This window comes from Lissotriton vulgaris, chromosome 9 (assembly GCF_964263255.1).
Source record: "Lissotriton vulgaris chromosome 9, aLisVul1.2, whole genome shotgun sequence".
Lineage (NCBI taxonomy): Eukaryota > Metazoa > Chordata > Amphibia > Caudata > Salamandridae > Lissotriton > Lissotriton vulgaris.
The window spans coordinates 424,896,328-424,909,205 of NC_141697.1; positions in this window are offsets into that span (position 1 = coordinate 424,896,328).

Genomic DNA, 12,878 nt, shown 5'->3' on the forward strand with positions numbered 1-12,878 from the left:
ATTATAGCGGACAGCTTTAAAGATTTTGGGACATCGGGTTCAGTGGGGGAATACCTACACCTGATTCAACACACGTGGGGAGGATTCTGTTTAGTATTTAACGGTTGACCGGGACTGGTATTTAACAATGTTACAAGCATTGAGCAATGAACATGAGGAGGTCAGGCTGCTGGCGGTGACTCGCACGAGGTATTTACGATGCATATGATAAAGAAGGGAATGGAGACAGCTGGTAGTAGCGAGGGTAGATTAAGAGTTGATTTGAGAATTCGAAAAATGCCTGTAGTTTTAGGTTGGTCATACGTGTGAGAAGTTGGCCCGATATGCAACGTTCGCTATTCTAGCGACCGCTATGTATCGTTCCAACGACCCTTATGGTGTTTGGTTGTAAGTCAACCTATAGACCAGCTATCCTAGTAGCGTGGATACGAGCAGTCTAAGGCTAAAGACTCGAGAGGGCGCGTTAAGCCAGCTGTTTACCACACATGTACCCCTTGAACACCCAGTGAAAGGACACCACACAAGTGTTATGAAAATAAACAGTATATTTATTAAGAATCACAACAGCCCTGGACTCTTTATGAGGACAGGGTACTAAGCACAAACCAAATCTCTTTAGGAAAATACTTCAAGTGCACAATTAAAACAAGTGTCCGAGGACACGGGAAGTTTAAGGTCTCGGGCGGACCCGATCAGGCAAGTCGGAAGCGAGGGACTCGGGACCCTAGAGTAAAGAGGCTATGCAGGCACCGAAATGCCGAGTTACCTAGCCACGAGGGCTGCGGCTGCACAAGTCTTACAGGCGTCGGGGTCTTCGCTGACGAGCCAGGAGCCGGAAGAAAAGGAGTTGCTGGCCGGCGACCAGTGATGAATAGTTCGTAGAGATCCAAGCCTGGATCAGAGATTGTTGATACCTGAAAGCAGAGGGGACCAAGTTCGTACTACTAGCCAGTAGTCAGGGGGTACCAGGAAGGCACCGGTTGGCCGTCACCTCGACCAGGTGAGTGGGCGACGCTAGGCTCTGCAGTCTCACGGACCAGGAGGCGTTGTCGGCGACCACGGTGGAGGTGCGAGCTGTCCCACGAAGGATGATGCTGTCGGCGTCGCTGGGCCCAGGATGGGGCAACAAGCCTTGGCAGATCTCAGGGCCACGTGGTGGGCCTAAGATGGCGTCTTGAGTGGACCAGGAGGGTCCGGGGTGCTTCTCGCAAAGATGGAAGCAAGGGCCAGTCTGGAGCAACCAGACCAGCAGTGTTGATCGTCGGATGTCGTCACGGAAGGGCACCGGCCAGCGGCTAGTGACCAGACAACGTGCTGAGCAGCGAGCAGAAGGGCCCCACGCAGATCGTGGAGATGCTGGGAGACTGCACTTCGGTGCTGGAGCGGCTCAGGGTCGGGGCTTCTCGGACCCCAGAGCACTCACCAGGGAATCGCTTCGATGGTCATGCTGGTTTAAGAGCGTGCAGGTTCTGATGATGGCCGGTCCCTCGAGGTCTCGTCGCACCCACAGGTCACAGCTGAGCTGATGACGTGGGTAGAGGTCAGAGGTGCCAGGGAAGCCGGTTCTCATCGAGCTGGGCCGTCGGATCCTTGAGGAAGGACTTGCAGCAAACCGCAGAGTTCTTAGATGGTGCCTGCTGATGCAGGGTGACTACTCCTTAGTCACAAGGGAGAAATCTTGAGAAGAGTCTCGAATGTCCTTTCGTAGAAAGTAGTTCTTGATTCAAAGATGATCTGATTTGGAAGGGTCCCCGCTCCGGCCTTTATTCTAAAGAAAGGGGTGGGTACATGACTAGGTCCTGCCCTAAGGGTGGGACCAGGCAGGGGGGTAGTTACACCCCTCTCCCCTGCCGGACTTTCCCCAGGCCAGGGCTGGCGCCCCTGGAACTGGTTCTGACCGGCAGATGCGTAGTGAGCACCGGGGTGCCACTCCGCAGTCACCTTCTCGCAAAAGCCCTACCTACCCAGAATGCACAAACCCTGTCTGGGACGGTGCGAACACCGCCCTTGACAGGAAACCCTTTGTCCAAGCTCTCCTCGCTGGAAGGACTCCCAGCAGCAGGAGGTCAGACTCGTGTCTGTGGTGGCAGCATCCATTTTGTGGAGCTGAGGCTTTAGTTAACTTTAACCGGGGTTCACAGTTACGTACATGTCGTGTCCCTCTAGAAGGGCGGAATGCTAACCTCGTCGCCAGAATTGGTGAGGGGGCAGCATCCCGATTCGTATGACACCTTACTCGACATGCCTTGATAACGCGACACCGGAGTTACCGATGTGGTACGCGTTATCATGGAACAGCCATTGGGTCTTGATTCCGCAAGCTGTAACCGGGCTCGGCTCGGGCCAGAACCTAGTTCACACGAGCCCACGCACTCTGCCTTCAGGATTGTCAAGGCCTGCCATAGGAGTGACTGATAGGAACTCGGGTGTCCATTGTATGGTTAGATATAGAGCTACTATACCTAAAGCAAAGGGTGATTACACGACTTTGCCCCAGCTGTCATGCAGCCAGTTGTGTCAAATTTAGGAGGCCAGCCAGGGGTGGCATAATACATGCTGCAGGCCCTGGCGGCCCTGGGTACACCTATGCCCTGCGTTACGGGGTCTGATAAGGTGGCCCAGTACCAATTGGTAGATGCACCTAGGGTACATATCGTAATTTAGAAAGAGAACAGCCAGGCTGTGGGTCTGATTGGCAGGCCCACAGTCAGAGAAAGTCGTAAACCAGTGAAACAAAAGCAAAAAATCTGGGTGATCATAGGATTGCAGACCCTACTCTCCTACAATACGTTTTTCACATTCGTAAGGGTGAAGGTGTGGGTTATGGTTTCGGGGGAGTGCACACAGTTTTACAGTATTTAGAATTTTTAGTTTAAAAGGAGAGATATATATTTTTTGTTGAGGGCAACAGAGCATGGATAGTTGAAATGTGTTTTTGTTCTATTACAAAGACACCTGACGAAGAGCCAGCTAGGCTCGAAATGCATTGGACAGATGAAATGAGTCATTTGTTGCTGAAAGTGTTTATCTTGATCCTTATGAAAACGTGTCACTGCGAAATGCCTCAGTAGCACTCAGTTGATATATGAAAAATGAAATAAAGAAAAAGGATGAACCTCCGCTGTCCCCGCAGTGATTTCTAAAGTTTTGAAGGAAGAAGGAATGAATGAGGACTAGTATGGCTAAAGATGACAACAACGGCGAAAATAGATAAACTCACCACAATTGTCTAAACACGAGGGAAGATTTCCTACTCCGCAGTGCGACAGATGGGCGCAGCAGTTCGTGTCTGATTTTCCACTTATGTATAAAATGTGACCGGGAAGGGTCACGTGCTCTGATCGCACGCATTCATAGATATCTTGTTTTTGAATAATGAAATTTACAGAATATGACAAGGGAAGGAGTGTATCCTTACTCAATACCTCTTTTTTTTCGACAGTTGGAATTGGCACATCTCTGGCCACAAGTAAGCCCCTTGTAAAACGTAACATGGGAACCAAGGGCACTGTGTTCAGGGAAGGCCTATAAGGGCTCCAAGGGGGCTGCAGCACCTTTTCTGTAGCAGCCTTAGAGGCCCTGACCTTAACACGCACACACTGGCATTGCAGGCTGCATGCAGAGAAAAGTGAAGAGTTGACATGGCACACATCCTTTTGGAATGAATGAGGACTAGTATGGCTAAAGATGACAACAACGGCGAAAATAGATAAACTCACCACAATTGTTTAAACACGAGGGAAGATTTCCCACTCCGCAGTGCGACAGATGGGCGCGGCAGTTCGTTTCCGATTTTCCACTTATGTATAAAATGTGACCGGGACGGGTCACGTGCTCTGATCGCACGCATTCATAGATATTTTGTTTTTGAATAATGAAGTTTACAGAATATGACAAGGGAAGGAGTGCATCCTAACTCAATAACTCTTTTTTCTACGAAATGAACCGTCCCAACCAGGCTTGCACCCCAAGGATAAATGTGTGATTTCAAAGGAACTTATGGAATAGAGAACTTTAATCACTAAAGAGGCAGTGGTTAAGCAGAAAGTTGATCTTACAAATTGACGATTACATCCATCTACAGCGCATTACTACTATGAACTGTTGAACCACGGTTTACATGTTGTTTTTTCTGGTGAAATTCTGTTATCACAGCATGAGGTTTTGCACATTTCCTATATTAATGTCATTCACTCATCCATTTATGTTTCAGCAATATTCAGTGTGGGTTGGGTTAATTGAGGTTCATTTTATGACGGTGTCATTGGGGAATGCATTATGGGTTTTGTATTTTACGTTAGGCTTTTTAATTATAGCGGACAGCTTTAAAGATTTTGGGACATCGGGTTCAGTGGGGGAGTACCTACACCTGATTCAACACACGTGGGGAGGCTTCTGTTTAGTATTTAACGGTTGACCGGGACTGGTATTTAACAACGTTACAAGCATTGAGCAATGAACATGAGGAGGTCAGGCTGCTGGCGGTGACTCGCACAAGGTATTTACGATGCGTATGATAAAGAAGGGAATGGAGACAGCTGGTAGTAGCAAGGGTAGATTAAGAGCTGATTTGAGAATTAGGAAAATGCATGTAATTTTAGTATTGGTCATACGTTTTTCACATTCGTAAGGGTGAAGGTGTGGGTTATGGTTTCCGAGTACACACAGTTTTACAGTATTTCGAATTTTGAGTTTAAAAGGAGAGGTATATTTTTGTTAAGGGCAACAGAGCATGGATAGTTGAAATGTGTTTTTGTTCTATTACGGTGACCCCTGATGAAGAGCCAGCTAGGCTCAAAATGCATTGGACAGATGAAATGAGTCATTTGTTGCTGAAAGTGTTTATCTTGATCTTTGTGAAAACGTGTCCCTGTGAAATGCCTCAGTAGCACTCAGTTGATATATGAACAATGAAATAAAGAAAAAGGATGAACCTCCGCTGTCCCCGCAGTGATTTCTAAAGTTTTGAAGGAAGAAGGAATGAATGAGGACTAGTATGGCTAAAGATGACAACAACGGCGAAAATAGATAAACTCACCACAATTGTCTAAACACGAGGGAAGATTTCCCACTCCGCAGTGCGACAGATGGGCGCGGCAGTTCGTGTCCGATTTTCCACTTATGTATAAAATGTGACCGGGACGGGTCACGTGCTCTGATGGCACGCATTCATAGATATCTTGTTTTGGAATAATGTAGTTTACAGAATATGACATGGGAAGGAGTGTATCCTTACTCAATAACTCTTTTTTTTCAACAATTGGAATTGGCACATCTCTGGCCAAAGGTAAGCCCCTTGTAAAATGTAACATGGGAACCAAGGGCACTGTGTTCAGGGAAGGCCTATAAGGGCTCCAAGGGGGCTGCAGCACCTTTTCTGTAGCAGCTTTAGAGGCCCTGACCTTAACACCCACACACTGGCATTGCAGGCTGCGTGCATAGAAAAGTGAAGAGTTGACATGGCACACATCCTTTTGGAATGAATGAGGACTAGTATGGCTAAAGATGACAACAAAGGCGAAAATAGATAAACCCACCACAATTGTCTAAACACGAGGGAAGATTTCCCACTCCGCAGTGCGACAGATGGGCGCGGCAGTTCATTTCCGATATTCCGCTTTTGTATAAAATGTGACCGGGACGGGTCACGTGCTCTGATCGCACGCATTCATAGATATCTTGTTCTTGAATAATGAAGTTTACAGAATATGACAAGGGAAGGAGTGCATCCTAACTCAATAACTCTTTTGTCTACGAAATGAACCGTCCCAACCAGGCTTGCACCCCAAGGATAAATGTGTGATTTCAAAGGAACTTATGGAATAGAGAACTTTAATCACTAAAGAGGCAGCGGGTAAGCAGAAAGTTGATATTACAAATTGACGATTACATCCATCTAAAGCGCATTAGTACTATGAACTGTTGAACCACGGTTTACATGTTGTTTTTTCTGGTGAAATTCTGTTATCACAGCATGATGTTTTGCACATTTCCTATATTAATGTAATTCACTCATCGATTTATGTTTCAGCAAATATTCAGTGTGGATTGGGTTAATCGAGGTTCATTTTATGACTGTGTCATTGGGGAATGCATTATGGGTTTTGTAGTTTACGTGAGGCTTTTTAATTATATCGGACAGCTTTAAAGATTTTTGGACATCAGGTTCGGTGAGGGAGTACCTACACCTGATTCAACACAAGTGGGGAGGCTTCTGTTTAGTATTTAACGGTTGACTGGGACTGGGATTTAACAACGTTACAAGCATTGAGCAATGAACATGAGGAGGTCAGGCTGCTGGCGGTGACTCGCACGAGGTAATTACGATGCGTATGATAAAGAAGGGAATGGAGACAGCTGGTAGTAGCGAGGGTAGATTAAGAGCTGATTTGAGAATTCGAAAAATGCCTGTAGTTTTAGGATTGGTCATACGTTTTTCACATTCGTAAGGGTGAAGGTGTGGGTTATGGTTTCCAAGTACACACAGTTTTACAGTATTTCGAATTTTGAGTTTAAAAGGAGAGGTATATTTTTTGTTAAGGGCAACAGAGCATGGATAGTTGAAATGTGTTTTTGTTCTATTACAAAGACACCTGACGAAGAGCCAGCTAGGCTCGAAATGCATTGGACAGATGAAATGAGTCATTTGTTGCTGAAAGTGTTTATCTTGATCTTTATGAAAACGTGTCACTGTGAAATGCCTCAGTAGCACTCAGTTGATATATGAAAAATGAAATAAAGAAAAAGGATGAACCTCCGCTGTCCCCGCAGTGATTTCTAAAGTTTTGAAGGAAGAAGGAATGAATGAGGACTAGTATGGCTAAAGATGACAACAACGGCGAAAATAGATAAACTCACCACAATTGTCTAAACACGAGGGAAGATTTCCCACTCCGCAGTGCGACAGATGGGCGCGGCAGTTCGTGTCAGATTTTCCACTTATGTATAAAATGTGACCGGGACGGGTCACGTGCTCTAATCGCACGCATTCATTGATATCTTGTTTTTGAATAATGTAGTTTACAGAATATGACAAGGGAAGGAGTGTATCCTTACTCAATAACTCTTTTTTTTCGACAATTGGAATTGGCACATCTCTGGCCACAGGTAAGCCCCTTGTAAAACGTAACATGGGAACCAAGGGCACTGTGTTCAGGGAAGGCCTCTAAGGGCTCTAAGGGGGCTGCAGCACCTTTTCTGTAGCAGCCTTAGAGGCCCTGACCTTAACACCCACACACTGGCATTGCAGGCTGCGTGCAGAGAAAAGTGAAGAGTTGACATGGCACACATCCTTTTGGAATGAATGAGGACTAGTATGGCTAAAGATGACAACAACGGCGAAAATAGATAAACTCACCACAATTGTCTAAACACGAGGGAAGATTTCCCACTCCGCAGTGCGACAGATGGGCGCGGCAGTTCGTTTCCGATTTTCCACTTATGTATAAAATCTGACCTGGACGGGTCACGTGCTCTGATCGCACGCATTCATAGATATCTTGTTTTTGAATAATGAAGTTTACAGAATATGACAAGGGAAGAAGTGCATCCTAACTCAATGACTCTTTTTCTACGAAATGAACCGTCCCAACCAGGCTTGCACCCCAAGGATAAATGTGTGATTTCAAAGGAACTTATGGAATAGAGAACTTTAATCACTAAAGAGGCAGCGGTTAAGCAGAAAGTTGATCTTACAAATTGACGATTACATCCATCTAAAGCGCATTACTACTATGAACTGTTGAACCACGGTATACATGTTGTTTTTTCTAGTGAAATTCTGTTATCACATCATGAGGTTTCCCACATTTCCTATAATAATGTCATTCACTCATCGATTTATGTTTCAGCAAATATTCAGTGTGGGTTGGGTTAATCGAGGTTCATTTTATGACTGTGTCATTGGGGAATGCATTATGGGTTTTGTAGTTTACGTGAGGCTTTTTAATTATAGCGGACAGCTTTAAAGATTTTGGGACATCGGGTTCGGTGGGGGAGTACCTACACCTGATTCAACACACGTGGGGAGGCTTCTGTTTAGTATTTAACGGTTGACCGGGACTGGGATTTAAGTTAACAACGTTACAAGCATTGAGCAATGAACATGAGGAGGTCAGGCTGCTGGCTGTGACTCGCACGAGGTATCTACGATGAGTATGATAAAGAAGGGAATGGAGACAGCTGGTAGTAGCGAGGGTAGATTAAGAGCTGATTTGAGAATTCGAAAAATGCCTGTAGTTTTAGGATTGGTCATACGTTTTTCACATTCGTAAGGGTGAAGGTGTGAGTTATGGTTTCCAAGTACACACAGTTTTACAGTATTTCGAATTTTGAGTTTAAAAGGAGAGGTATATTTTTTGTTAAGGGCAACAGAGCATGGATAGTTGAAATGTGTTTTTGTTCTATTACAAAGACACCTGACGAAGAGCCAGCTAGGCTCGAAATGCATTGGACAGATGAAATGAGTCATTTGTTGCTGAAAGTGTTTATCTTGATCTTTATGAAAACGTGTCACTGTGAAATGCCTCAGTAGCACTCAGTTGATATATGAAAAATGAAATAAAGAAAAAGGATGAACCTCCGCTGTCCCCGCAGTGATTTCTAAAGTTTTGAAGGAAGAAGGAATGAATGAGGACTAGTATGGCTAAAGATGACAACAACGGCGAAAATAGATAAACTCACCACAATTGTCTAAACACGAGGGAAGATTTCCCACTCCGCAGTGCGACAGATGGGCGCGGCAGTTCGTGTCAAATTTTCCACTTATGTATAAAATGTGACCGGGACGGGTCACGTGCTCTAATCGCACGCATTCATTGATATCTTGTTTTTGAATAATGTAGTTTACAGAATATGACAAGGGAAGGAGTGTATCCTTACTCAATAACTCTTTTTTTTCGACAATTGGAATTGGCACATCTCTGGCCACAGGTAAGCCCCTTGTAAAACGTAACATGGGAACCAAGGGCACTGTGTTCAGGGAAGGCCTCTAAGGGCTCTAAGGGGGCTGCAGCACCTTTTCTGTAGCAGCCTTAGAGGCCCTGACCTTAACACCCACACACTGGCATTGCAGGCTGCGTGCAGAGAAAAGTGAAGAGTTGACATGGCACACATCCTTTTGGAATGAATGAGGACTAGTATGGCTAAAGATGACAACAACGGCGAAAATAGATAAACTCACCACAATTGTCTAAACACGAGGGAAGATTTCCCACTCCGCAGTGCGACAGATGGGCGCGGCAGTTCGTTTCCGATTTTCCACTTATGTATAAAATCTGACCTGGACGGGTCACGTGCTCTGATCGCACGCATTCATAGATATCTTGTTTTTGAATAATGAAGTTTACAGAATATGACAAGGGAAGAAGTGCATCCTAACTCAATGACTCTTTTTTCTACGAAATGAACCGTCCCAACCAGGCTTGCACCCCAAGGATAAATGTGTGATTTCAAAGGAACTTATGGAATAGAGAACTTTAATCACTAAAGAGGCAGTGGTTAAGCAGAAAGTTGATCTTACAAATTGACGATTACATCCATCTACAGCGCATTACTACTATGAACTGTTGAACCACGGTTTACATGTTGTTTTTTCTGGTGAAATTCTGTTATCACAGCATGAGGTTTTGCACATTTCCTATATTAATGTCATTCACTCATCCATTTATGTTTCAGCAATATTCAGTGTGGGTTGGGTTAATTGAGGTTCATTTTATGACGGTGTCATTGGGGAATGCATTATGGGTTTTGTATTTTACGTTAGGCTTTTTAATTATAGCGGACAGCTTTAAAGATTTTGGGACATCGGGTTCAGTGGGGGAGTACCTACACCTGATTCAACACACGTGGGGAGGCTTCTGTTTAGTATTTAACGGTTGACCGGGACTGGTATTTAACAACGTTACAAGCATTGAGCAATGAACATGAGGAGGTCAGGCTGCTGGCGGTGACTCGCACAAGGTATTTACGATGCGTATGATAAAGAAGGGAATGGAGACAGCTGGTAGTAGCAAGGGTAGATTAAGAGCTGATTTGAGAATTAGGAAAATGCATGTAATTTTAGTATTGGTCATACGTTTTTCACATTCGTAAGGGTGAAGGTGTGGGTTATGGTTTCCGAGTACACACAGTTTTACAGTATTTCGAATTTTGAGTTTAAAAGGAGAGGTATATTTTTGTTAAGGGCAACAGAGCATGGATAGTTGAAATGTGTTTTTGTTCTATTACGGTGACCCCTGATGAAGAGCCAGCTAGGCTCAAAATGCATTGGACAGATGAAATGAGTCATTTGTTGCTGAAAGTGTTTATCTTGATCTTTGTGAAAACGTGTCCCTGTGAAATGCCTCAGTAGCACTCAGTTGATATATGAACAATGAAATAAAGAAAAAGGATGAACCTCCGCTGTCCCCGCAGTGATTTCTAAAGTTTTGAAGGAAGAAGGAATGAATGAGGACTAGTATGGCTAAAGATGACAACAACGGCGAAAATAGATAAACTCACCACAATTGTCTAAACACGAGGGAAGATTTCCCACTCCGCAGTGCGACAGATGGGCGCGGCAGTTCGTGTCCGATTTTCCACTTATGTATAAAATGTGACCGGGACGGGTCACGTGCTCTGATGGCACGCATTCATAGATATCTTGTTTTGGAATAATGTAGTTTACAGAATATGACATGGGAAGGAGTGTATCCTTACTCAATAACTCTTTTTTTTCAACAATTGGAATTGGCACATCTCTGGCCAAAGGTAAGCCCCTTGTAAAATGTAACATGGGAACCAAGGGCACTGTGTTCAGGGAAGGCCTATAAGGGCTCCAAGGGGGCTGCAGCACCTTTTCTGTAGCAGCTTTAGAGGCCCTGACCTTAACACCCACACACTGGCATTGCAGGCTGCGTGCATAGAAAAGTGAAGAGTTGACATGGCACACATCCTTTTGGAATGAATGAGGACTAGTATGGCTAAAGATGACAACAAAGGCGAAAATAGATAAACCCACCACAATTGTCTAAACACGAGGGAAGATTTCCCACTCCGCAGTGCGACAGATGGGCGCGGCAGTTCATTTCCGATATTCCGCTTTTGTATAAAATGTGACCGGGACGGGTCACGTGCTCTGATCGCACGCATTCATAGATATCTTGTTCTTGAATAATGAAGTTTACAGAATATGACAAGGGAAGGAGTGCATCCTAACTCAATAACTCTTTTGTCTACGAAATGAACCGTCCCAACCAGGCTTGCACCCCAAGGATAAATGTGTGATTTCAAAGGAACTTATGGAATAGAGAACTTTAATCACTAAAGAGGCAGCGGGTAAGCAGAAAGTTGATATTACAAATTGACGATTACATCCATCTAAAGCGCATTAGTACTATGAACTGTTGAACCACGGTTTACATGTTGTTTTTTCTGGTGAAATTCTGTTATCACAGCATGATGTTTTGCACATTTCCTATATTAATGTAATTCACTCATCGATTTATGTTTCAGCAAATATTCAGTGTGGATTGGGTTAATCGAGGTTCATTTTATGACTGTGTCATTGGGGAATGCATTATGGGTTTTGTAGTTTACGTGAGGCTTTTTAATTATATCGGACAGCTTTAAAGATTTTTGGACATCAGGTTCGGTGAGGGAGTACCTACACCTGATTCAACACAAGTGGGGAGGCTTCTGTTTAGTATTTAACGGTTGACTGGGACTGGGATTTAACAACGTTACAAGCATTGAGCAATGAACATGAGGAGGTCAGGCTGCTGGCGGTGACTCGCACGAGGTAATTACGATGCGTATGATAAAGAAGGGAATGGAGACAGCTGGTAGTAGCGAGGGTAGATTAAGAGCTGATTTGAGAATTCGAAAAATGCCTGTAGTTTTAGGATTGGTCATACGTTTTTCACATTCGTAAGGGTGAAGGTGTGGGTTATGGTTTCCAAGTACACACAGTTTTACAGTATTTCGAATTTTGAGTTTAAAAGGAGAGGTATATTTTTTGTTAAGGGCAACAGAGCATGGATAGTTGAAATGTGTTTTTGTTCTATTACAAAGACACCTGACGAAGAGCCAGCTAGGCTCGAAATGCATTGGACAGATGAAATGAGTCATTTGTTGCTGAAAGTGTTTATCTTGATCTTTATGAAAACGTGTCACTGTGAAATGCCTCAGTAGCACTCAGTTGATATATGAAAAATGAAATAAAGAAAAAGGATGAACCTCCGCTGTCCCCGCAGTGATTTCTAAAGTTTTGAAGGAAGAAGGAATGAATGAGGACTAGTATGGCTAAAGATGACAACAACGGCGAAAATAGATAAACTCACCACAATTGTCTAAACACGAGGGAAGATTTCCCACTCCGCAGTGCGACAGATGGGCGCGGCAGTTCGTGTCAGATTTTCCACTTATGTATAAAATGTGACCGGGACGGGTCACGTGCTCTAATCGCACGCATTCATTGATATCTTGTTTTTGAATAATGTAGTTTACAGAATATGACAAGGGAAGGAGTGTATCCTTACTCAATAACTCTTTTTTTTCGACAATTGGAATTGGCACATCTCTGGCCACAGGTAAGCCCCTTGTAAAACGTAACATGGGAACCAAGGGCACTGTGTTCAGGGAAGGCCTCTAAGGGCTCTAAGGGGGCTGCAGCACCTTTTCTGTAGCAGCCTTAGAGGCCCTGACCTTAACACCCACACACTGGCATTGCAGGCTGCGTGCAGAGAAAAGTGAAGAGTTGACATGGCACACATCCTTTTGGAATGAATGAGGACTAGTATGGCTAAAGATGACAACAACGGCGAAAATAGATAAACTCACCACAATTGTCTAAACACGAGGGAAGATTTCCCACTCCGCAGTGCGACAGATGGGCGCGG